This window comes from Motacilla alba, chromosome 4, assembly GCF_015832195.1.
Source record: "Motacilla alba alba isolate MOTALB_02 chromosome 4, Motacilla_alba_V1.0_pri, whole genome shotgun sequence".
Classification (NCBI taxonomy): domain Eukaryota; kingdom Metazoa; phylum Chordata; class Aves; order Passeriformes; family Motacillidae; genus Motacilla; species Motacilla alba.
Genome location: NC_052019.1, coordinates 43,907,459 through 43,930,568, shown reverse-complemented (window position 1 = coordinate 43,930,568; position 23,110 = coordinate 43,907,459). Strand labels below are relative to the sequence as shown.

General features: G+C 45.4%; 1 long non-coding RNA gene across 1 annotated transcript; it reads left to right on the top strand.

Moving 5' to 3' along the window:
• Positions 1-4,743: 4,743 nt before the first annotated feature.
• Positions 4,744-20,531, top strand: LOC119700601. Its single transcript, XR_005256824.1, has 3 exons — positions 4,744-4,921; positions 18,832-18,960; positions 20,428-20,531. It is a non-coding gene; the product is annotated as an uncharacterized LOC119700601 (long non-coding RNA).
• Positions 20,532-23,110: the final 2,579 nt, after the last annotated feature.

The following is a 23,110-nucleotide window of genomic DNA, read 5'->3' as shown; positions in this document are numbered from 1 at the left end:
GTGTTGGCAATAGAACTGAGAGTACAGGAGTGTGTGTGGTGCTGACAGCTGAGAAGCACAGGCAGAACGTAAAAACAAACCAAGTTTGAACAGTAGCCAATGTTGTCAGAAGGAACTGGAAACCCAGGTTTTTTTCTCAGCCAGCTCTGTTCAGGAACAGGGCCTGTTTGCAGCTGATCCACCTTTAAATGTGACCCCCTCGCTGGGAGGCTGGATTCACTTTCTCACATTTCATTATTTTTGGCTTCTACCTCCAGAATATCGCTCACTTGGTGGTGCTCACCTGCATATTACTCCAATTTCCCTGACAGGCAGGCAGCTACATATTGTTCAGGGCAGCTCTTGCCATCCCAGACGTGCTTTTACATCTTGTGGGTGAGGAGCCCTTTACTTATACCCTCCAGAGTGTCTTCCTGGGCATGAAAGGGGTGAATGTGGGCAATGGGTTTCTGACAGCACGTGGGTGCAGCAAGGTCTTTTGAAGGTCATGCTGCTACAGCAGGAAAGACACAAACATGTGAGAGAAACAAACCACAAGGAAATAGTGAGTTTTAACCCCACATGTCCCCTTTTGTCAGCATAGTAAGGTTACCAAAACTAAAGCTTCAAATCAGTGCCAGTGTGTGATTTTTAATGAAACCCTGACCTCTCTCAGATAAAAGGAATTGAAAATCAATTGATTTTCAAGGCCGGATTTGGTGAGAGACAAAGAATGGCTTTGGGGGTTTTTTTGGACCCAATGTACTGAAAAAAAGAATTTTGAAGCGTGATCATCAGCTTTGTTAAATTGCAGGGCTGTCCAAGGTATCTGATATTGATGCCCCTGCCTGTAACAATATTACTCTCAACAGGTCAGCAGTGGTGATTTAGTGACTTGCAGCACCTCAGAGGTTTAGTCTGGCTAATTCCTAACTCAAATACACCTTCAGAGAGGTGAATGACCTGGGAAAATGTGAAATTATCTACAATAATTTGTTGTTAATTGTCTATTAGCCTTGGAGTGTCTCAAACTTCTTTCTAACACAATGGGATTGAAATTAAAAGAAAAAAAAGGAAAACAGAAGAGCAGATTAAGACTCTGCGATCTGATGCTTTAATAAAAATTACACTCCTGAGTGAAACTGCAGCTGTCAAGGAGCAGTGAACTCTGTAACTGGTATTGCATTGGGTGCATTCTGACCCAAGCACCAGCTCCTTTGATTTCAACAGTTACTGAAGATTGCTCTAGTTTTAAATGAGATCAGAGATACAGAAAAGCTTTAATGTTTGTCACTTATGTGTCTTATTAGTACAAGGCATATCTCTGAAATAACGTGTCCCAGAAGAAGAAATACTCAATTGTTTGTTCCCATTTATTCTTCCTCTGCAAGCAAGTGTATTAATAAGACAGAAATAAATGCAGTGATGGAACTACAGGTAAGTGCCACGTTACTGCGTCAGAAGAGAAGACTTGCTCCCGTGTCTGGGTTTATGGAGAGCAAAAATAGCTGCAAATCAGTCCATCTGTCAAACTCACTTTAGTTAGGAAATGCCTGTGAGTCTTTCAGGAGGCTCCCACAAGGTTCAGTTGGTCTTGAAGCCTCAGTTCCTGGAATCCTGTGATTATGCCAGGCTCGCTCCTTGCTTTAGTTGAAAAAAGGTGAGTTTGGTTTTAAAATTACAAAGGGAAAACTGAACAGAGGGAAGTATAAGAAATCTTCTTTTAGGATGTTGATGAACAGTTGTTCAGTGTGTTGCCTGATAGGAAATGCTTAGCAAAACTAAGATGTGTCAAAGACCATAAAATCAGTAACACTGCAGAAAATGCCCAAATATGAGTGCATTTTAACTTTTGTGATTCTTGCAGGGTAATAACTGACATGATTTTTTAACAACTCCTCTTTCTCTGCTGGCCACGCATCTAGTGTAGGCCAGGGCACAGTTTGCTCAGCTTTGTGCTCTGCCAGCTCCTTCGGCTTTGTATCCAGCTGTCATCCCCAGGGCTTCTCCACCCAGGACCGCCTGTGCTCTGAGGGCTCACAGCTTCTGTGTGGTGTGAAATCTGGTCCCCTCCTCTTACCTCTCCGCTGGGCACAGCTGCCCCTTGCTTGCAGCCACACCAGGAGCCCTCTGCCTGCTGGCACGGTCTCAGCTCAGCAGCTCTCAGCAGCAAGCACCACCCATGGTCAAGCCCTGCCCTGTGGGAATCACTGCCAGAGTCAGAGAGATGAGGGAGAGAGCACCAGCAAAGATTCCTGCAAGGAAACAAAGCTCGTGCTTGATGTGCAGGCAAGGTGCTGGGCCTGAGCTGATCTATGGGTGTGCTGACAGATGGTCTGACTTGAAATACTCTCTCCAAATTTCATTAAGCTCCGGGAAGGCAGCGGGCAGCTAGCAGCCATGAGGAAGTGAGTGGTTTCTTATTAACCAGCCCCCACGCTTCCCAACCCCTGCTAACAGCAGCTGGTGGAGTGTCTTTTCTGGATGTCAGTTATCTCTGTCCATCTGGCAGGTACTTTCAAGCCTGCCAAGATGAGTATAAATAGAAGGGCTTTCAGGGAAGAAATGGCAGACCTCCACTGCAGACCCTGCATGTGCTGGGTTTTGAGGGGTTTTGGTGGCTTTTGCTTCAATGCAGTGTTTTACCAAGGATGTTTTAATATTGGCATGGAGGAGAGAGTTTTCTGTAAAAAGACAAGATTACTTTCTTCAAGAGAAATTTTTGAGGATGTTGTCTTGCCTTATTTTCAAATGTTGTAAAGAATGATCCTCAAAGCTAGATGAAAGGTTTCTTCTGACTTTATTTTTTTCACCAGACAACTAAAGACTGAGGCAGTGGTTCCAGATGAGGATCAGAGGGACAGAGATTTTTTTATTTAGAGCCCCAAAATGAAGTTTAAGGGAAACTGAATTTATGTTCTGTGGGATTTGAGCAATGTTGCAACCAGAATCTTCTATAAGAACCAGCAGTGTGCAGTACTAAAAGGAGAGAGGCACCATGGTAGAGACACTTTTAATGCTCTTCTCTGCCCATACCTTTCAGGACATCATCTAGAAGAACACCTTGTTTTCAGGTGTAGATCTGATCTTGAACAAACCACACTCAGATTTGGCAGTAGTGGTCCAGCTAGGCTGGAGGATTGGCAGGTAGGTTACATGTCAGTGGGTTGAGAAGGATGCTGGCTAGAGATCTTGGATTCTGAGTGTGGATGTAATGTAACACTTCATTTCCACCTAATCATTGCAATGCCTGCCTACATCCATTGCTCAGTGTAACTCTCTGTTGTTGTTATGATTACTTTGTTCAGACCAAGGTATCTCCATTACTGTGCTCTATCCCTGGGCCAGTGGTCTGAATTCCTCCTAAAGACTGTGGGGGGATGAGCACTTTGTCTGGTTCTAACATGGGCTGCTAAAGTCGGGTGAGGTCACTCCCCTCTCGTATCCAGTCCCTAACTCAGAGGGGAGACATGAGTTACAGATGTTACAGCAATGGAAGTTCAGGTTCTTATGGTGGTGAGACAACATGAACTACCTTGTGGGCACTGGTGTTTCTAGGTGGCTTTTTAAATGGATATTCTTTATAATAACGCAGACTGGGAACTCACCGGTATTGATTTCCATGGCTGACAATGCACAGGGAAAAGCTGAGTTTTGCCTTTTGGGCAGAAAGATATGTTGGCTTTTCCTGGTTCAAGTGGGCAAATACTGGTGGGAAAAGTTAGGAAAACCATGAGAAAAAAGCAGGAGGGAATTGGAAGATGCAACTTAACAAGATGAATACAGATCCCAATGAAATGAGTGGCAAAAACTAACCCTTTTTCATCTGACTGAGCTGACTGCCCAGGCAGTCAGTGCTGGGTCTCCTTCAACGGAGAGCACTCTGTCCCAGCCATTCTGTGTCAGCCAACAGACAATTTCTGTGTACTCATAAATTGTGTATTTCTTTACTGTGTTTGGGTATTCTTATTGTGGTGACAGTTCCTGGGTGCAAAGCTAGTCCTGAGGGCTGAGGTTTAGGTGAATGAGGAGAATATCCTTGTGATTTCTCTCAGTTGCCATGAAAATATTTGACAGAATAATTTGTGTTTTGTGAAGTGGACAAAGTGGGCTTGTTGATAGCAAGTGCTAAAATAGGGTATGCCCTGCAGCATGAGTTTGTACACTTCCTCATCTTTCAATCAAATATGACTGTAAGATGTCCTCTCCTGATGATCAGTGTCAATCATATCCATGTCCCACAAAGCTTGAGCCTCTTAGTGGAGCAGGTAACACCACAGAGTAGTGGTGAGATGTGTTTCAGGACTTGCAGCAACATGGAGCATCTCATGTCATGAGAACAAGTGTATTAACTATCCTCACGCTCACCTTTAGGAGTGTCTTTTTCTTTAAGTATCTCACCTGTGATATTTTATTTATCCTCCCTTTGTATGAAATATTCCTTGTCTCCTCAGAGTCCCCGGTACATACATGCCCGTCAAAACCCCACAGTGTTTATCAGGAGCTCTTTTTTCACTTGGGATACCCATGCAGCTGTCACGCTGCTGTCTGCTGGGTGAAGAGATAAATCCTCCAGCCAGAGAAGGCAAATCACCAGCTTATTTGTTTATTTTCTGTATCATCTTCTGGAGGCTGAAGGCATAGCAGGGGGAGTAGCCGTGCCGGCTGCTTGCTCTGCAGACTGCTTGTGAATGCTGCCCGTGTTGGCGGCACGAGGCCAGCCGGGTTGCCCTTTGGCAGCGTGGGGCTGGAAGATGGATTGGATGGCATGTGGTCTCCGTGCTCCAGTGCCCGGGGAGCTGGCTCGGAGCAGCGCTGGAGCACGCTCCCAGGCACGCGCTCGCCTTCCATGGATTCAGCAGGCTGCTTGCTCCCGTCTGTCTGTCAGAGCTCGTGGGCTTCTCTGGGCAGCCCCTGCCAGGACGGCATGAATGAAACACTGGTAATTACTACAGCATGACTTCACTAGAGCCATATTGCTGGGGTTCATCACCAGCTCATTAATTAAATAGTTGCCATGGTGATGGTTGCCTTGGTAGCATGAAATCCTTTCTCCTCCGTTCCCCCTCCTCCTCTCCGCTTCACAGGGTTTCTCATTCATAGCCTTGTGTTTTACATGAATGAAACCAGAGGGAATCATGGGGCTAGGCAGAGAGGTACTTGAGGAAAGATAATGCCGGTTTTCCACCACGCCTGTCACCTTGTGGGCATGAATGAACACTCAGCCCTGTGCCCATCTTTTGCTTTTCTTGTGTACATAAAATCTGCCTCACAGCCATCCTTTTTTTTTTTTTTTTTTTTTTTCATTTGTTGCTTTTAGGTCAAATCCTGATTATCCTGAGCACCTGTGTTATTCTGGAGTCCTAGGACCGGCTCCTCTCATTTTCACTGCTGCAAGGGAAGGACTGGGCACTTCATTTGCAGTCCAACTGCAGAGCCTTGGCAGTCTTCCAGAGCTGAGATTTTGCCCATGTGGGTTTTCTGTGCTTGATTAAATCACAATATTTCCTCTGGCTCTGAAGCCAGAAAGCACCATTAGCTGTTCAAAACTGGCCACCTGCATAGTCCAGATCAGGGAATCCCTTCCAATGGCTTCTGCTTTGTGCTGAAAGCTTCTGGTGGAGCTGTGATTTCCTTGTCAGAAGAAGTCTCATCTTTGTATAGATGTTACTTGTGATGGCAAACATTTGTGCTGTGGTAGTCTTTCCAGGTGTTTAAGCACCCCTCACTGCTAAGAATCTGCTTCCCCAGCATGCTTGGTGAGTCTTGTTTGGCATTACTTCTCTTTCATGGTCTTTGACTGCCTGTGGGCTCTTTGTTATGACATCTAGCAGCTCTCTTCTTCACAGAGTTTGGATCCTTCCTAGTCCCCATGGACGCAGATGGCTGGTTGATGGTTTGCCCTGAGCTCACCATTCTGCCCACATCTCACTGTAGATATCTAGAAAAGAAAATAATCCTCAGTGGATAGCAAGATATGTCTGTATTAATTTCGGAAGAATGTTTTTCTAGTTCAAAGTATTCAAAGTAATAATATGGATGTTTCAATGTCAAAAGAAATGTTTTCATAGCACAAAATTGAGAGCATGTGGTTTGTAGAACTGTGAGGAAGTACAGCCTGTTGGGACAGTGTCAGAGGAGCGCACAGGTCCCAGAGCCTGAAGTGACCTTGCCCGTATAGGTGTTGGGAGTGGTCACTGGTGGGTGCTGTCCTTTGAGCCATGTCATTGGGAGCGACACAGTTGGTAGGGGCCAAAATCACACCTGTAGTGTAAGAATGTTAGGTTGTTTGCATGGTGGGGACTCTGGAGTTTATCTTTCTCCTTGACTCTGTTTTATATAAAGGTCTAGACATGGCATTAGAAGTGGGGGTAAAATTTAGCCCATGGGATGGATTATCCCTTGTCTCTGTACTACCAGGCTTCACCCAACTTTGTCTGAAGCTCTTAGCAGTGGCAGTGCTCTGAAGGAGGTCTCTCAAGCAGATGGAGCTAGGGGCTGAGCAAAATTGAAAATCCATATGTTTTTGACTTGGCCCTACCCAGAAATGTGAAAAATTGCCAGGGCTCTGCATCAACTGTGGTTTTTTCCAGCCACAATGTGTTCTCTCTGTGTTCTCTCTGGCTGTGTGTCCTTTCAGGGATGCATAAAACTTTCCTGAAAGTGCCATAACAACTGAGACACCAGGCAAAGGACGGGACCTGCCTGTCTGGTAGCTCACAGCTGTCACACATGGCTGTGCTGGTTTTGATGTAAGGTTTGTTGAGCACAGATATGAGGACAAGCAGAGCCAGACCATATCTCTATTGTATTTGGCTGCCAAAGTGCTTTCAGCCCATCTGAGGGTAAAAGAAGCACCCCAGTTGTCTCACTGCCTGTAAGTTACTGTATGAGTGACTAGGAAATTCTTAGCTCTGTCTGAGAAAATGTTCTGTACTAGAGAGGGGGAAACGGACATGGTTGTGGCCTGCCCCTTTGTAGGTTGTTACTTGGTTTCTCACTGTGGTTTTCCTTCCCCTTCAGTTTTCTGCACTAATTTTGTAATAACAGTTAGCGCTGGATTTCATAACACAGACATACAACATGCAATTAGAAATTGCTTTGTGTGAAATAAAGTAGCTGTGAGTCATATCCAGACAAGTGAATTATCTGTGATTATTCAGCCAAGAAGGGAGACAGTGGTAAGCAGAGGAATGTGCACACCATGGGCTACACATTATTATTAGCATTTCCATGCTATTAGGAAGCATAAGGAGGAAAGCAGTACCATATACTATGGCAGGGTTTATTGGGATGTCTGTGTGTAAACATCTGTGTGATCAAGTCCTCATGGGGAGGAACAGGTGATTTTCTTTCTGATCCTAAGACTTGTGCATCCAAAGGACAGCACACAAGTGACATTGCGAGGTCTTTCTCTGTTTCTAAAATGAAAAAAAAAAAAAAGGGTAGGGGAAGATACATATCTATCTTTTAGAATTCTAAATTTATGTGAAGCAAATCTTGTATATGAGGACTTAGCCTAATGGGGAACTAAGATTTCTTCAAAGGGAGATGGAAAAAAAATAGATTTCCAGCACAGCGCTTTTTTGAGGGATCTATTAGATCTGCTTCTTTTATGTCCTCTGGGAAGGAAAGGTCGTGTTATGAAGGGGCCTTGGCTGTGCAGAAACAGCTGGGAAACCTTTTGGAGTGAGGGGTTGCTGGCTTTGTGAAACAAGGTGGCTTTTGCAGTGGTCTCCCAGTGTGTTTGTTATTTATTGCCAGGTAGGCATCTTAGGAGCTGGGACTGCAGTCCGGGGTGCGGGCAGGGGGCAGTTTGCATTTCCTGAGTGCCAGTGAATCAGCCAGTGAGAGAGACAGCGACAGCAGGGGACAGTGTGGGCAGGGAGCGTGCCAGCTGCTGGCTCTGCACAGTTACACACTTGTTGTGGGAAGGGTGATCCCTTTTGAAGGTGTGCATTGGAACTGGAGGTCCTTCTGCAAGGCGAGAGGTACCGGGAAGAGACTGACAGCACTTGCTAAAGAGCATCTTCACAGTCCTTGGGGCATTGCTTCGGCTGCCCAAAGACATTTGTTTTCCATCCATTGCAGAGAATCAGTTGACCCTTCCCCAGCCAGTCACAGTCACAAATGCCTCCATCTGTAAAATGACAGTGAGAAATGCTTAATCTTCCAAGATGAATCTAACAGATGCTTCTCCCAGGAAATGAACTAAAGGTTGCAGCTTTGCTTGAGCGATTGTGAGTCAGGTATGAGTCATTTCTCCCTTGAAGGGCATCTGGATGTGCTTTGCTGATAAACACACAAAGAGCACAAAGCCTGGGGTGAAAGGTTATCCCGGGAAGGAGAAACTAGAAAAAAACAAAACCCACAAAAACCCCTTAGAGATATACCAGTGTACCCAGAACCTTCCTCTGTGGCCCACAGGATGCATTAGCTGTGGGTTTTAACGACATTGTTTCTCAACTTCCATTGCATACTAACTTGGAAAAAGCTGAGAGGAGCCTTCTGTTATAATGGAATTTGGATATTAATATTACATCTATTGTTTCTGTGGCTTCTGATTGCTGCAGGTGTATTGAGCCCAGGGAAGTGGGAATTGTGGAAAAAGTACACCTTCAGCTGTTTTTCCACACCAAAGCAAGGCAGTCTGAGTACAGATTAGAGTCGGAGAGTGATAGTGCAGAGTATCTGACACCTCAGTAACTGATCTGTATGAAAAAATAGTCATTTACAGGAAATAATGTGGTACTGGCTGGCTTTCCAAAGCAATCATAAATTAATAAAGTTGGTGCAGAAGCTGATGGCCAAAATTATCTGGCCTTGTGCTATGCAGATCAGACTAAGGAATCGCATTATTTCTGCTTAGTTTTAAAAAGATCACAGAAAGAGGCACTGGACTACAAAGAACTGGGTGTAAAACTTGTTTCCAGGAGCAAGCCACAGCTGGTTTTAGATGGTCCTGTTAGCTCAGTGGTAATCCCTACTCCCACAGAGGTGGGAAAGCTGGCTGCAGCAGCAACTAATTAGCATTAATCGTGCTTCATCCGATGGGGCTAATCCTAGCCAAGTGCAGCCAGACACCAATTTTCATACATTGTCGTTCTGACCATTTCACTATCAAGCTGTTCCTTAGTGACGTACATTTATTTATGGCACAGGGCCTACAAAAGGCAGCCGAGCATCCTGCTTTAGGAAGCCACTGGAGTGTGGTCTGCAGGAAGAGCTCCTATCCTTTACCAGGCTGACAGATACACCAGGGAGGGGCCAGACAGGCTTGCCAGCACAAAAGTCCATTCCCAGGTCAGGCATGAAGATGCTTCTTCCAAGTGGAGGTAGGTCAGGAGCAACTACTCTGAGCTCAACTTAATTATGCTAATCAATCAAGCAATTAGAGGGATAAGAATGCTGACTTGTGGGGGCAATGAAGTAGCTTGCCTTTTTTGGCTAGATATCAGCTGATTTTGGGCTGGGAGTAGAGGTGGTGGGGAAGATTGATATAAAAATCTCTGATTGTGTCTATGGCTTTAGATGCTATGGGGGTTATGATTTTTAGATTTTGGGCTTATGCAGAGCCCACACTTTGCCATGTGTCAGAATAGGTACACTGATATAGTTTCTTCTGGCTGCAGCCTGCTTTGAACTGGTGCTGGCAGATGCATGGAATATCAGTGTACTTGTTTATCTGTTTTACAGGAGATCCCTGCCCTCTCCCCACACTGACTGAGAAAGCTCTAGCTCATCCCTGGGACCATTTCACATTTGTCATCATGACAGCCAAAGGGTTGGATCACGTTTGGATCATCCCCTAGCCAAACTTGTGCATATCCCTGACCTGAGCGATCACATTATCTTCTGCACCAGCTACTCACAAACTGACTTTCACCTTTGTGATTTGTGCCTGGCACAGCCAAGGTTTCAAAATCATCAGGAGAATGACAGGCCAAAATGTGACCAAGATTGAGACGTTTGCCCTTGGAGCCCTGTGCCATGGCGCAGATGAGAAATGCCTACCTTTTGAGGGGTAAAAATCTGCATAGCCAGGATGAAGGAATGGCACAGAGGAGAGAGTGTTTGGGCTCAAGCATCTCTTCCAAAAGTGTTCTTGACTTGCAGAGCTGAAGCATTTACTGTGTCCCTTGAAAGTCATTTTATCTACGTCAGTTACCTTGACTGGAAAAACACAAGCGAAGGAAGAGCACACCCCTCTTAAAGCAATAGGTATCACTCAATAAAAGACTCATTTTTTATCCTTCCTCATGTCTGAAATAGAAGCAGCAGACTTAAGCTACTCAGTATCGTATTAGGTATGTACTAGTGAGGTCACCTCTGCAAGAAAAGGTGTCTGATACCTGGGACATAGAGGAGGGAAGAGAGAAGCAGAAGGGGATGTCTCTGAAGGGACAGAGATCAGTGTGTCCTGATGAAGAGGGTTGTAATGGCTGCAGCTTTCCCTGCCTGGAAGTGAAAAGCACCTTCAGGACAGGCCTGCAGGGATAAAATGTTAGCCTGCTCTGTTTTCTCCTCCAGACCTTGCTGTCACATACAGGCTTTGACAAAACAGAAGCAAGGCAGGCTGGAAAACTTCCTCAGAAATAGAAAAGTCAAGAAGTATTCTACTCAGAAAAAGGCTTCCCAAGGCTGGTGACGTACTTCAAGATAGTGAGTGATCGACCTCAACAGCAGAAGGGAAAAAAACAACAAAACTATCTGTTCTTCCCTCTGGCAGGCTCCAGCGCCTTGGGAGACGGCTCTGCTGACTCATTCAGAAAGCAGTTTTCAAAACACGACTCCTTCTCTTGTATCTAGACAGCTCTTTTCCCTGGGAACAGCAGCCCACCTGCCCCAGTCAGCAAAGGCAGGCTGGGAAACCTGCCCTCCTCCTGCTCTTGAGTGGCCTCTGGCTCAGGTTCCTTGGCACAGGCACCCTCCACTCCTTGGTGTGCACTTAATTCTCAAAAGCACAATTGCATAAAAAGCTGCGGTCTGGCGTTTGGAAGTTGTTCCAATGTGATGTTCATCTCCTGTGCTCTAGGGTAGCAAGCCATGAAAACCAGTAAATAAATAGCTATTAAAAATACAAGGAACATTAAACAAAAGAGATTGCTGGTTCCGTTTTTCTCCTGTTAAACAATTGGTTTCTTCTATATGAAGACAGGAGCCTGGTGCAAGGTAAATCTAACTGCCTGCTTTAAACATATAAATTCTGTCCCAGGAGGTGGCTCTGTGCTGGTACCACCGCAGGCTCTGTACACACAGATGTACTGGTGCTGCTGTGGGAGGCAGGGTGCTGACAGCATGGCGTGTTGGATGGCCCTTTTTGTGTGAATGAATCAGGAATCCTTTATCTAGTTCCTAGCCAGAGGACAACACTATGTCTATTTTGTAGGTGCTAAGGAGGTTTTTTTTTGCTTGTGGGCAGATCAGGGAAAGCTACTGGGTCAATCAAAGTATCAAGATGGCTGAGTAGGAGGACAGCCCAAACAGGGCCACATTTCCTCAGAGAAAATTCCTCACATTTCCTCTCTTTGCTATCAGAACTATTTTCACAGGGAACTTTTGGTGCTGTCACCATTGCAGCCTTCCCCCAAACTGTGGTTATGGTGGCTGTGTGGGGCAAAAGCAGAATTTTATCCACATAGCTCTTGGCAGGGTTCACTCAGTTGAGAAGAAGAGATCTGTGCTGGAGAAAGGAGCGAACTCCTCAAGGTTTTCCCCACAAATTGCCATGACTTTGACTCAGCTGGAATCAAGCTAGCATCAGTAGCATCATTTTCTGAGCAACCTCACAGCAGTGAGACTGAGGAAATAGGAGAGCTTCCTGTGGGAGCTGCTTGGTGGCAGCTCGGGTGAAAGGGAGGATACACAGTAGTTGCCTCATCTGAGTGGCACAAGCAGGCTCTTGTGAGCGGATGTGCAAAGCATTTTATCTCTAGTCCGCTTCCCAGGAAGTCAATTATTCTTCCCCACTTTGCAGGGGGCAGGCAGCACATGCAGTTTCTGTAGACAAACAAGGGGCTGGTGAGCAAAGAGGACCTGGGGCCTGGGCATCTGTTTTACAGGAGATTGGATCAGATCTGAGGGCCGTGACTGGCTCATCTGCCTTCCTGGCTGGTGACAGCTGACAGCTGTGGAAGACAGAGGGAGAGAGGGAGGCTTGATGTGAAAAGAAAGGGAGCTGGAATTGCAAAAACACACTGATGATGGTTTTGCTAGGAGAATTCCAATTCCAAATCTACATGTGATGAATTAAAACCTGAAATGGTGTTTAGCAAACGCTGCTTGCCAGGCCAAATTAGCAGCCTCATTTGTTGCCAGTGGCAGCTCTTTAAAACTCTTAAAGACGGGCTCCTTTTAAAATGTGGCATAAATAGGATGTTTTCTCAACAGTAGCATTTCCTCGCTTGAGCACCGCAGTAATTTTTGTCCCCTTTGGTCTCCCACAGCTGGTATACCAAAAGAAAACGCCAGCACAAAACCCAGCCAAGCTCCTTGGAAATGTAAATAGCCCGGAACCACTGGTGTCCTCTTAACACAGCATCAATCACTGCTGGGTGCTGGAAGTGGCAACACGTTTGTTGCAGTCCAGGCAGCCATCGCGGGCAGCAGATGGAGAAGGTTTAAGACCTTGTAGCACTGCTTTGGAGTTTCTCTGCAGAAAATGGAGCACACATGGGGTGTGCTTTGACCTGCTCATTCAGTAACTGCAAAATCCTTGTCTTTTCAGAGCAGCTCTGTGTTTATCTCTGGGCATCTCTGTTTATCTCTGTGGCATGGCTTGGAAACCCTGCACGTACTCATGCTAGTCTTTGTTGGCTGTTAGCTGAGCTTCCTATGGATTTGAGGTGAATTAGCAGACAGTAAACTAAGGCAGGTCTTTTATCTGCTGGTGGGCTCTTCTCAAGAAAAATTAACCCATTTATTTTCTCCCAGCAGACTGTGTTTCCAAAACCAGAAGTTTTTGGAGACAGTCGCTGCAGGGGAACTGCAGCTGGTGATCAGCACCACATTCATCAGCCAAAAGAACATAAACAGATCCATCCCTTACAGAGGATTCCCATGCCACAGAGACTTCTCCCAGAAGGCAGAGGAACCTTAGAAAGCAGTGGATGATGGGCTCTCCATTGGAATGGTGGTGTTACGAGGTGCTTTGACCTGGTGATGAAGTGTAGGGAGGCTTTTAGCCAGAGTATGTTCTGAGCAGTAAATACTGGCTTTACCAAACAAAGAATAAGAGGAAGTCTGCTGAGAATTTTAGGGCAAAGGGAGAAATTATTTTAAGGAGAAAGGGAGATAGTAAACACTATGTTGTGCTCTAGTTTGTCTTGCAGGGTGGCTCTCATAGGGAAATAAGTGCAGATGTGATTTCTTGGATGTGCCACGTTTGTGGTGAACAGGCAACAGTCACAACAGTGGATGGAGCTTCTCCTGGCCTGTTTCAGATTTCTCTTGGCCAGGTCTACATGACATACACCCGACAGCTTTGCTCTGTTGATCATTAGGAAGGTAGGAAGTGATCCTGATGGACACAGGAGGTTAAAAGATGACTATTTTGGAGGCTATACCAGAAAAACTGCTTTCAGAGCTTGTTTTATTAGAGTAGTATTTGTTTTGGTTTTCGGGATGAATTTTGGGCTGTGTGAAGCAGGATAACACACTGTTATATTTTCCTGAGCACCTCATGTAGGAGCATGCCAATTCTTGGACGTCCTTGTGGGATGTTTGTTTCGCAGCCAATTTGTGTTTCAAAGCTTGCATTTTCCAAGAACATCAGGTGGTTAAATTAAGCGAGTCATTGTTTTTCAGGTTACTCTCTCTTTCATGCCACAGAGCAGCAAGGGGTGCATGATGCAGCTGCCTACAGGAGCTGCTGAGGATTTGTAGTCACTAAGGCTGGCACATACTAGAGGGGATTATGGTTGTGCTGATGGTAATGGGACTGATGGATCAATCCAGCCCGTGCAGAACCACAACTCAGAGCAGGGAATGATTTCTTGCCACTGTGGGAGGATGTTCACACCACCTCTTTCTTTTAAGATGTTTATCATATGTTGCCTCCAGGGAGGATGGTTTTGAGCCAGAGCCCAGCTTGGGAGCTGTTATACATCCTTTTCTCTTCCTCTAACTACAGGTGGAGCTGAGGGGCCACTTTCTGACTTAGGAAATAGTTTGACAGGTCTTGTGCCTGAAGTAGCATAGATTTCCTTTTCCCCTGATTATGTTCTCCTGCTTCCCTTCATCTCCCTTTACCAAACCATAGTTTGGAGAGCTGATTACATACACACGTATACCTACACACAGAGCAATATCACTTCCCTGATTCTGCTCCCTGCATCTCACAAACTTCAGGATTAATGCAATGGAAATGGTGGGTAGAACTATACATCTCAGGGCAGTGGCCACCATTGTCAAAAGAAGCCATGAGCTGGGCCAGGCTTTAAAACTGAAGGCCCATCTTTGGGGATTCTGACCTTCAAGGACCAGCCTAGAACCTGGAGCTGGCGGAAGATGATATTACTATGAACTTGAGGAGATGATCTGAGATAAACAAAAAGCACAATGATGCTTGGGGGAGGACAGCTTAGCACCAAAGAGCTGCAAGGCAGTGTTGATACCTGACTGTTGATACTTGACTGTTGATACCTGAGCTGCTCCTTGTCCGTCTGTGACAGGAGTGCACTTTGATGTAGAGCAAACCCCACTGGTGTTTGCTCAACATGCAGAAAACCTCAGTCTCTGGTGCATCACTCAGAACTGTCAGATTTCCCTGCTGTAGGAGCTAATCCCTTCTTCTGCACACCTTCAGGGATTAAAAACCCATGGTAGAGCCTGAACTGGATCTGGCACAGACAGACTCTCTGTCCCTGTCCCTGACTGCTGCAGCTGGGCAGCTGCTGGCCCTCAGGGCAGGTGCCCCTCTTGAAACTCCTCTTTTGGGGACAGAATAGCTCTCTCAGATGCAGCGAGGGGGAACCGGGGAGGAGGCAGAGCTTGGCTGTAGATACAATTGGTGGTAAAGGACATAAAACCAGCAGCACTGTTTACTTTCTGCCCAGAACAGACAATACACCTTCACCTTCCCACGCAGTGCCACAGCCAGGGCTATTGTGTTTATTATTATTATGATTATTTTCCTCCCCATTGTTAGGAGACAGGATTCCATTGTTGTTATTTTTAACCTGCTGGTTCCGGGGCTTTAGGATGCTACCTGCCGACCCTCTGTTTTGATTCAAGTCATACCTCTCTCCTGGTGTCATTCCTGTCACAGTGACAAGCCTGCTCCTGAGAACAACAATGGTGCATTATTCAGACTTTGACTTTGCAACTGATGGGAGATAAAATTATAAAGAGGGGTAGGTGAATCATCTGCTCTGAAGCACTGATGAATACACACGAGACGCTCAGATCGCAGCTCTGCGTGTTACAACGGATGAGTGGAGAAAGGGGAGCAGTAAGAGATTCAGACAAATACAGGGAAGAAAAATGGCCATACATGCTGGTAGGAGGGTGTCTTTTCCACTCACATGCTGGACTATCCTGGCAGAACTGGAGCATTATAAGAGTGCTTTCACCTCTTTTTTTTTTTTTTTTTTTTTTTTTTTTTTGTGTTGCTCCTGCCTTGTAGTGGATTCAGTGAGAAAAGGGGGTTGCTGTGGCATGAAGATGGGGACCCTTCTTTCACTGTGTGGTCACTGTCACCCACACTGTGCACCACAGAGTGTGTGAATGCCTGGAGAGTGGCATCGGTAGCGGACTTTGAGAAGAAGGTCCAAAGCACATGGTGATGGATGGTGATAAGCACCAAAGCACATGGTGATGATGGATACTTGGGTGATGGACCAAAGTAACAGAGCTTCATGTTCATTTTTAAAAATCCATAATATTCTTTCTCCTACATGTTAAAGAGATAGAGAATATAGTCTTCTTTTCTCTACTTTCCTTTGCTTCTCTCTCCTCAAAAAACAGGAAAATGTGCTTTCTTCGAGATCTTCTATGTCTGAAAAATTGAGAGGGTGGAAAGCATTCTTGTTTTTTATTTTGCTTCACTTGGAAGACCTGAAAAACACAAAAGAATGTACTTCTTTGAATATTTGGTTTTGTTCTGTTACTGTCCTTCAAGATGTGTCCTTCAAGCTTATGAACAAGCTTTTTGAATTTTTTATGGAGGAACCGGAGGATTCAGAAAATAAATCTACACTTTTCTAAGTGCCATATAATATCTCCGATGCATGAATCCTGCCACAATATCAGGAACTTCTTCAGCACTAGACCAGTGCCAAATCTCACCAATTAAGTGAGAAGTCCAGAAGGTGACCTGAACATGGTGTCTCCATGTGTTGTAAGAGATAAGACATTACATGCCAGAAGGCTCCTTCAGCTTACAGGGTCAGGTCCAATAAAAAATGAGAAATAGCTATGGCAAATAAAGCTCGTGTTCTATTTAACAGGTGGGTGGCATGAAACCACCCATTGCCAACCATTGGCATGAAAAGTGAGGGAGACATCTTTCTGGTCAAAGGCAGCTCACCTCAGCTTTCCAAAATCTATAACACAGTGTGAAGCAGGCTGTTTTTAAGGAGAGAAGGAAGAACCATTGACTTCATGCTGACGTCTCATTTTGCTGCGTTGTGGTTGAAGCAGGTGCTGTGGTAGAAAGGTCTGCAAACCAATATTGAGACTGAACTGCTCGTTAATATGTATGAAGCCCTGTGAAGGAGCTGGATGTGTCAGTTGCTCTGTCATTTGCAATAATGTAAAGATAAGGGACATAAGAGATCTTCCTTCAGATATAAAAGAGGAATGAAAAACGTGAGGGTTTTCCCCTCTCCATAGAAATCAGCCCCAAGGCAACTGACACAGTTTCCTTTGGAGCAGTTGTGCTCTGCCCAGGCTGTACAGAGAGCTCTGTTTCTGCAGGGTCACAGAGGCTCTTGGTACCCTTCTCTGTAGCACTGGCTCTCTGTAGTCATTCAATAACTTCACATTTATTGCAAAACCACTATTCACATTCCATTAGATTGGGGGAGGGGAAGGCTGTGTGCAGCAGTAGCAATGTACATTGTCATGGTTCACAAACTCGTGGCACTTGACAAGTGAGAGGAAATTGCATTTTTCCCCACTGTAAAGCAGCTACAGCGATGGAACGTATGAAATTAGTCAGTCTTAACATGCATTAATCTAGGAAAGGAAGTTGAAGATGCCCTTGGAGAAAGACAGACTGAGAGGCTGGGCCTAGAGGCTGTTTTTGCTGGTGGCACATGCTAGAGAGTTTCAAGAGACAGCTCCAGTCAATGGCAGCAGATGGCTGGATATGAGCAGTGGGTGAGAGATAGTTCAGTAGCCATTCTGGAGAGACCATGCTATCATAGAAACAGCTAAGACACAGAGGCTGATGAGGATTTCAGCACTGGAAGCAGGAAGAAGGGGATATTTGGAAACAGCAGCTCCAAAGGAAGCTTTCCTGAGCCATCTGGGATGTTGGTACCTTTGGGTTGTTCCCAATGGGAGACCTCCCATAGAAGGAATTCTTCTGACTCTGCAGCTTCTCTGCTCCAGTGCTGTCCCTGCAGGTGTGGCAGGTGATGGAGCTGCCCAAGGTGTGTGTTCCCTGGTTGTGTGGTTCTGCAGGTGCCCGAGTGCTGACAAACCTGCTCTGCACAGGACGGCGCTGCATTCTCCTCCCTGCAAGCACTGCTTTCTCCTGGGTGGCTGTGACAGAGACACAGAGACATTCTGCTTATGTAACTGGGCTGGGGGAAGAAGTATTTGGAGAGAGAAGCTTGTGTTGTCCCCATTTCCCGGGGAAACTGGCTGGAAATCCCAAGCCGGCCTGAGGTTTGGCCTCTGGAGTGCTAGGAAGGCTGTTGGAAGTACAAGAAGACAAGACAATCGCAAGCCAGCACAAAGACGGTGATAACCACTGTCCTCCATGCGCAGCCAGGAAGGTGCTCTTCCCTCCAACTCTGCCTGCAGAATCACTGAGAGCTCACAAAAAAGCCAGCTTCATCCTTGCAGCTTCTTTTATGCAGTGTGTTATTCACCCTCCCACTTCAGCTTATCGTTGTGCTTGTTTTCTCCTGTGTTCTAAGGCTGTGTGTTTGAGATCTCTGGGTGGACAATGATCGGGTTTGGTGCTGAATACAGTTTTTTGGGGTTGATGCAAGATTGATTCTATTCATGAAACTTGAGGTGACTTCTTAGCTCTAGAAATGTGAAATGGGAGTACAGCTCACCTTGCAGATGGTTGACTAAAATATTAAACAGTGATTCACCATTACTCACTGTCGCATCAGCTCATAAATTTAAAACAACTCTTTCCTAGCTTTTTTTTTATTTAAGGAAAAATAAAAGAAGTAAAGCTTTATCATGCAGAACTATGCTAAATTGATTCTCCAGAGAGGTTAGCTAATAAACTTTTCACTGGATTCTGCCTCTTTACATTAGTTAGGAACTGAAGCAATCGGGAAGAAGAAATCTTGCTTTTCTATGTTAATAGAAAAAAAACCAGCAGTGGTGACATCTCTGGGAAAAAAAAAGGAAGTGGAAATGTGAATGCAGTTGTGCATTATACTGCTTAAAAGGATGAAAATAACAGCTGAACACTGTGATTATAAGGCCACAGGAAATAAGAAGGCGCTGTGAGTTGTATCTGGGGTCCCTATTAGCTGTCATTAGCCATTGCCCAGGAAACAATTTGTATCCCCTGAAATCCTCATTAAAGAATTCTCACGGATTTCTTCCTCTAAAGCAGGCAGGTTCTTTCCTTCAGCAAGCCTCCATCCCCTAGGCTGAGCACTTACTGCTGCGTGGCATTAGGAGAGCTCTGGCATGTATTTTCCTATTTGTTTTCAGTTTGCACTAGGTTTGGTGTCTCGGTGTTCAGAGTGCTGTGGGGAGTGAATATGCTGGGTGGGAAGCAGTCCCAGCCCAAAGATTGAGCAGCCAGGGGAGAGACTGCAAGAGGAGACCAAGACTACCAAGGTGAGTGGCAAAACTAGAAATTTGAACTCCTGGTTCTCACACCAGCACTCCCTATGCATACACCAGGCTCCTGAATTTGACTTCCCTTGAAAGGGGAGCAAGGCCCCTCTCCACTGATTTGAGCTGCCCCTGAGATAGTTGATTTTGCCCCTGGTACAAGTCACCTCCCATTTACAGCCATGGCAGGTGACTCACCAGTGTTTGTGCCTTCTGAGACTCATCCAGAAGTCTCCTAGGAGTTCTCCTGAAGGAGTGCCTGCTTCAGAAAGAAAAGTTGGTGAGGGACATCCAAGAGGATGGAGCCAGGCTCTTCTCAGTGGTGCTGAGACATAGGACAAGAGGCAACAGGCAGAAAGTGATGCACAGGAATTTCCAGTGAAACATGAGGGAGAACTTCTTTCCTGTGCAGGTAACATTGCCCAAGAGATGTTGTGGAGTCTCCAACATTGGAGAACCCTCTGGACACAATGCTGTGCTCTGGGATGACCCTGCTTGAGCGGGGAGGTTGGACCAGATGCCCCACTGTGGTCCCTTCTAACCTGACCCATTCTGTGATTTGCAACATCTCTGTTGACTAATACCAAAATTCAGTGATTTTGCTATCTTGTATCATCTCTCATCAGCCTCTAGTGGTTTTAGCACTTAATTTTAATTTCAAGTAGAAAGTAAGCCCCATTTTTAGTGATTATTCTGCTTCTGTGAGTGAAAGCTAGTGGGACCATAAGTATCTCTAGGCTGCCAGAATGTTGTTTGCTCTTTCTTTCAGCCAAATAAAATCAGGGAGAGTCAGCCTAATAAAACAGCACATCATGAGCCTTTGTCAATGATCAGCAAACACTTCTGAAAAGGAAGGATGGCAGAAAGGCACTGGCACTAATAGCTTTGAATCTTAGCAGTGAGATGAACAGAGTGAAATCTCCTCCTTTTTGTGCTAAAGGAGAGAGTGTCCCCAGCTTGCATCTGCTCTGGGTTCTTCCTGAGACTGGTTCCTGTCCCAAGCAGGAGTGAAGCCAGAATGCATCCAGAGAAGGTACTTTGGTTCACAGGGCTTCTCAGGAGTGGTGAAGTTCTGCCATGAGACAGAACTCATCTTTTTTATTGTCTTTTGTCTCAATTGCTCTATTGTAATGAACCTTGCCCATAAATCAAGTTTTATGATAGAGTCTCCATGTCGTCTGTTATCTCACCATGTCCTTAAGCTCCATGCTCATTCTTCAGCACAGGGTAGGCATGCCTGGTGCCTTTGCAAAGGTTGGATGGAACAGGTCCCCTGGCAACCCTGGAAGGCAGGATTTGGCTCATGCTGCAGAGTTCTCTTGGTGCAGCCTGGGCCTTGCAGTAAGCATGATGTGTGAGTGTTGGAGAAGGAGAAAACACCACAGACCTGGAGCTCAGGCTCTCCAGGGCCTCTTTCCTAGCTTTTCAGGTGAAGATGGGCTTTAATATCACCCTTGTTTCTGCCCCCAGCTCCTCTTTGCAAACCATCACTGTGCAGGCGCTGGGGTTGTTTGGAAGAGGAAGCATTGCCATGGGCTCCTGGAGAAGTTGCCATGCTGTTGTGCTCATATCAGCTGCATCTCTCCTGGGGGTGAGTTTCCCTGTTTCAGGGGCTGATCACATGCAAGCTGTCCTGGAGCACTAGCTTTTGCAGCCAGGGACTTCAGGTGCTGACCAGCGAGAGTAGAAGAGGGCAGGCCGTGGTTCTGCAATGTTGCCCATTTGCACTTGCATCAGCCTTCATGCTGCCCATATGATGCCATGGGTAGGAGTTTAAAGTTGCTGTAGGTGTTGTTTGAGGGCAAACTGCCTGGAGAATGGTGTATTTGTCACTTGGATGTTGGGTATGACAGGAAAAGCACATGGTTCTTCCTTTCCTTGTGCTCTCTGCCCTTAGACACCATGGCAGCCTGGGAGCAGCCAGGATTTATTTTGGTGTCTTAGCCTGTGTTATCCTGGTGAAGGGTGAGTCCTATTCAACCTTTCTGTCCCTTCAGGGTTGCTGTGAAGATTTTCTGCTTTCTTCTGTCAGAGTGTCCCCCAGGTCAGGGTGACCCTGAAAGGTGGAAAAGTCTCTCCTCCAACCCACGCCGTCAAAGAAAGACTCAATAGTCTTCAGTCGTCCGGTCTCAAGGCTGTTTATTGTATCTTATCTAAAAGATTTTCTCCTGAGCTGCCAAGGTCCCCTCAGCAGGTCAGCCAGAGGCACACTCTCTGCCCACGAGGCTGGTGCTATCTTTTATACTAAAAACTACGTGTACTGTATTTACAATTCTATTCCAATAGCTATCACCTATGTTAGACAGTCAGCTTCTATTCTAAACCAATCTAAAAGTGCCAACATCACCATGAACATGGAGGCTAGGAAGGAGAAAGAAGGAGGACAGGGCATGCCCAAATCCCTCCATCTTAGAACTCCTGACACCCCTGTACAAAACTCAGACCCCCCTGTACAAAGGTCAAAACCCCCCTGTACAGCACTCAAAAACTTTTCCCTTCACCTCGTGACTACTTCTACCATAATACCTAAACTTGTGTGACTTGTAGTTCTTCATACAGAGTTGGTAATTTGCTCCATGGGCTAAGATCGAAACCCCACGTGTGTCTTTGGCTGCATGCCAGGGTCTCAGAGCCCCCTGCCAGCAGCTCAGGCCGTCCAGGGTACCCAGAGGGGTGTCCTGGGTTCTGACATTCTACCATAAAGGGGGCCAAAAATACTTAAGGAAATAGCAGTTTCTGAGGCAGCCACACTTAACAATTTCATCAATTAATCAGAAGGAAACTAAGGAAGAGAATGGGAAGCAGATGCATGGAGCAGGACAAGGCTATGAATGATTGATGCCATCTAAGAGACAAGGCAGAATTTACTCCAGGAGAGACCTCAGCCTGGGGCTGAGGCAACTTCCTATGAAAGAGTTCATTACTGCAAGATGATGGCAGGGAGCCAGGAATGGCTTCCCAGGTGAACGTCCAGTCCAGTATTCAGAAAACGATGAGGTACACTGCAGAAATACAGGCTGGCTCAGAAAGGCGTGTGAAGACTCACGGAGAGATGGAACTGAAATCATATACTGATTTTCCCTACCACATGTGACAGTTCCATTGAGCCTAAAAATACTGGATTTTTGATGTTCCCCAGTCAAAGTTACAAGTAGGTGTGGTCTCTTCAAGATGTTAGTATCCTGCTGCATTTGTGGTCATTGTGTGTTAGCTGACCTGTCTGTTTGCTGCAGTTCAAATGCAGGACTGCAGCACATGCATCCAACAACCAGGACTGCCCTGAAGCATTGCCTATGTGTGCAAGGCAGCTGAGGGAGAGGTTGGATTTCTTCTGGGTGTCCATGGTGGGAATAAAGGCTGTAGAAGTCTTAACCAAAGGTATCAGCTCTTGTTCAAGCCCTGCTGAGAACAGCAACGACAAGGGGAGGAAATCAGGTAATGATTCTCCAGGTTATGGTGAATCTTTGCTCTTCTCTTGCAACTTGGTTGGAATGATAATGAAAAGATCTTAAAGATGAGACAAGGAAGTGAAAAATATATCATGATGAGATAGAAATTTTTTAGAGTAATTTTGAATCCATGCTTTTTTTCTTTGCTTTTAAAACATATTTACATATTTTCTACTTTTTTTTTAAATTTATGGCATTTTTTATATTGTTCTTTCAATTTACCTCCACATTTAACAATCCAGCTTTGGGGGTTTTTTTCTGGTAGAAGCAACTAACTAAACCAAATGATGAAAACGGCATTGTTAGCATCCCTTCTATGTGCAGCACAGCTTTTCTCTATATGAATTAATGTGACGCTGTATTCTTTCCTTAACACTTTCATTTAAGTGAGTGCTGGAACAGACCTTTTGCATAAATCAGCAAGAGAAAACAAACCATCTCTTGCTATAACCATTTGTTCCTTTTACCTCAGTAATAAATCCCTCCTGGGAATAAGGAGTTCATGTAATTTATCATTGATCCTTGTAATGCACATTGTAGTACTGTATTTCACATGCCTGGAGTGCATCTTTTGATTAGAGCAGACATCAGCTTTCTGCTTGTAAAAGCAAATGAAAATATGCTCTCAATGGCAAAGTTGAAATGAGTATTAATTGCATTAAATAATCAGTGAGTAAAAGGGCAAGATTCCAATAAACAAAGTG